This window comes from Mastomys coucha, chromosome X (genome assembly GCF_008632895.1).
Source record: "Mastomys coucha isolate ucsf_1 chromosome X, UCSF_Mcou_1, whole genome shotgun sequence".
Taxonomy (NCBI): Eukaryota; Metazoa; Chordata; class Mammalia; order Rodentia; family Muridae; genus Mastomys; species Mastomys coucha.
Window position 1 is genome coordinate 156,259,148 of NC_045030.1, and position 3,329 is coordinate 156,262,476.

Below are 3,329 nucleotides of genomic sequence, written 5' to 3' on the forward strand. Positions count from 1 at the left end.
CTTTGGTGTTGTATTCCTGAAAGTCTAGCACTTAGAGGCATAGACAGGAGGACCACGAGTTCAAAGACAGCCTGGGTTACATAGAGTTTTTGAGGCTAGAATGGGCTATATGAGATTCTAGCTTTAAAAAAAAAAAATCAAACCAAACAATATAGTGTGTGAGTGTAGGGAGGGGGAGGTGTACATTCATGTTGAGTCTGGAATTCAACCTCAGGTATCATTCCCCAGGCAACATTCACTTCGTTATCTGAGACAGGTTCTCTCATGTACTTGGAGCTGGCAAGGAGGCTAGGGTACTGGCCAGTGAGCCCTAAGGATCCTCTCCGTTTCCACAGCAGTTAACATTAAATCATGCCCAGCTTGTTTTAGTTCTCTAGTTGTTGGGGGAGGGGGCTGCTTTTTTGAGACCAGGCCTTATGTAGCCCTGGCTAGTCTGGAACTCACTAAGTAGTCCAGGTTGATCTCAAACTCAGATCTGCCTGCCTCTGCTTTCTGAGTGCTAGGATTAAAGGTGTGCTCCACCATACCTCGTTCATGCTCAGTTTTTTTTTTTTTTAAATGTGTGTTCTGGGGATTAAGTCCAGGTTCTCATGTTTGTAACTGAACTATATCTCTCAGACATGGTCTCCTCTTATTTAATGGAAAGGTTTTTAAATTTTGATTTCTTTTCTTTTCCTTTTTTTTTTTTTTTTTTTTTTTTTTTTTTTTTTTTTTTTTTTTTTTTTTGAGTAAGGGTTTCAGTGGAGCTCTGGCTGTCCTTTAACTCACTATGTATACCACATCGGCATGGAACTCACAGAGATCTGCCTGCTTATGCCTTCTGAGTGCTTGGGTATCTTTAATTTGAGAAGATACATTTTTGGGACTGGCGAGATGGCTCAGCGGGTAAGAGCACTGACTGCTCTTCTGAAGGTCCTGAGTTCGGATCCCAGCAACCACATGATGGCTCACAACCATCTGTAATGAGATCTGACGCCCTCTTCTGGTGCGTCTGAAGACAGCTACAGTGAATTACGCTGGAGTGAGTGGGGCCAGAGCGAGCAGGGTGGCAGAGGTCCTGAGTTCAATTCCCAGCAACCACACACATGATGGCTCACGGCCATCTGTACAGCTACAGTGTACTCATACACATAAAAAATACATTTTAACAAGGCTCTTCTGTGGCCCAGGTTAGAATAGAATTTGCTAAGTAGTCAAAAATCACCTTGAACTTCTGATCTTCCTGCTGGGATTATAGGCACATGCTACCACACCCTGCTTCTGCAATGCTGGGTGTCAAACCTAGACTTCACACTTGCTGGGCAAGCACTCTACCAGCTGAGCTACATCTCCAGCCCCCTCTCCCCCAACCTATTTTTTTAAACAGTGTTTCACTGTGTAAGGCAGGTTGCCTTGGGCCTGACTTTCCTTCTACCCGAGCAACCTTAGTTTAGGTTTCTTTTGCTGTAAAGAGGCATCATGATCATGGCACCTCTTATAAAGGAAAACAATTTAGTTGGGGCTGGCTTACAGTTCAGGTTTAGTCCATTATCATCATGGTGGGAAGCATGGTAGCATGTAGGCAGATATGGTGCTGGAGAAGTAGCTGAGAGTCCTACATCTGGATCTGCAGGCAGCAGGAAGAGACAGTGACACTGGGCCTGGATTAAGCATTTGAAAGCTCAAAGCTCACCCCTAGTGACACACTTCCTCTAACAAGGCCACATCTCCTAATAATGACACTCCCTATGAGTCTATGTGGGCCAGTTTTACTCAAATCAGTACACTAAGTCTAGGTTATTTATAAGCATTTGCCACCTCACCTAGACCTCTGTTTTTTTCTCCACTCCTACCTTTGTCAAAAATAGAGATGGCTCAGTAGTTAAGGATACTTAAACCTTTAGCCGGGCAGTGGTGGCGCACGCCTTTGATCCCAGCACTATACAAAGGCTATACAAAGAAACCCTGTTTCCAAAAAACAAAAACAACAACAACAACAAAAAAAACCAAAAAACCAAAACCAAAACCAAAACAAAAACAAAAACGTTTAAAGGACTGAGGTTTGGTTCCCAGCACCCACATAGTAGCTCATAACCATCTGTAACTCTAGTTCCAGAGAACTCAATGCTCTCTTATGGCTTTCTTGGATACAAAGCACACATGTGGTGTAGATATACACACAGGTAAAACACATAAAATTGCATTTTAGGCTAGCCTGGCTAAAGAATTAAATCAGAGTCTCAGCCCTTTCAGTGTCCAAGAGGGATACAAGCATTATCTTTTATCATCTACTTGTTTGTTTGGTTTTTTGTTTTTTTTCCAGACAGGGTTTCTCTGTATAGCCCTGGCTGTCCTGGAACTCTCTCTGTAGACCAGGCTGGCCTCGAATTCAGAAATCCGCCTGCCTCTGCCTCCCAAGTGCTGGGATTAAGGGCATGTGCCACCACTGCCCAGCTTAAGTTCAACTTCTTGAAAGTTTAACTGAGATTTTCCATTTCATCAGGGAATTTCCATTTGCTTCTGTGTTGAATTTGAGTTAGGGTTTCATGTAGCCAAGGCTGGCCTTGAATCACTATGAAGTTATGATTACCTCAAACCTGATTTTTCTGCCTACCTTCCAAGTAATGGGATTACAGGCAAGTATGACCATGCCATGTAAGTGAAAGGGAGGATAAGGGGCTGAAGTGATGGCTCAGTGGTTAAGGAGCACTGGCTGCTCTTCCGGAGGACCCAGGTTCCATTGAAATCACCCACACGGCAATTCACAATGTCTGTAACTCCAGTTCTAGGTGATCCAACACCTTCTTCCAGCTTCCTCAGGCACTGTATCCAAGTGGTGCATGGACATACATGCTCAGGCTTTTTCTTTCCTTTCTGAAACCTTTGCTTTTTTGTGTTTATTCATCAGTAAGAATTTTAGTGTAATCTGGGTATAATGGTGTAGTTTTTCTCCAAGCCCTTGGGAGCAAAGGCAGGCTGATTTCTTGGGTGTGATGTTAGCCTGTTCTACACATCGATCTCTGATCTCAAGGCCTGCTAGAGCTACAGGGTGAGACCCTGTCTTTAAAAGCCAAAAACTAAGCTGGGTACATGGTGCACCTTTACTTCCAGCACCCAGGATGCCATTGCAAGGGGATCTCTGTGAGTTCAAAGCCAGTCTGATCTCCATAGTGAGTTCCAGGACAGCCAGAGCTACATAGTGAGACCTTGTTTCAAAATTTGTGTGTGTGTGTGTGTGTGTGTGTGTGTGTGTGTGTGTATGTATGCACACTTGCACAGGCATGTGTACATACTAAGAACCAGGCATTATGCTTGGTTACATTTAGAATTTTTTTTTTGTTTTGTTTTTC

At 43.6% G+C, this 3,329-nt stretch overlaps 1 pseudogene; it reads left to right on the forward strand.

Moving 5' to 3' along the window:
• LOC116099814 overlaps window positions 1-342 on the forward strand; it is a 10,887-nt pseudogene extending 10,545 nt beyond the window's left edge.
• The last annotated feature ends 2,987 nt before the right edge of the window (window positions 343-3,329 follow it).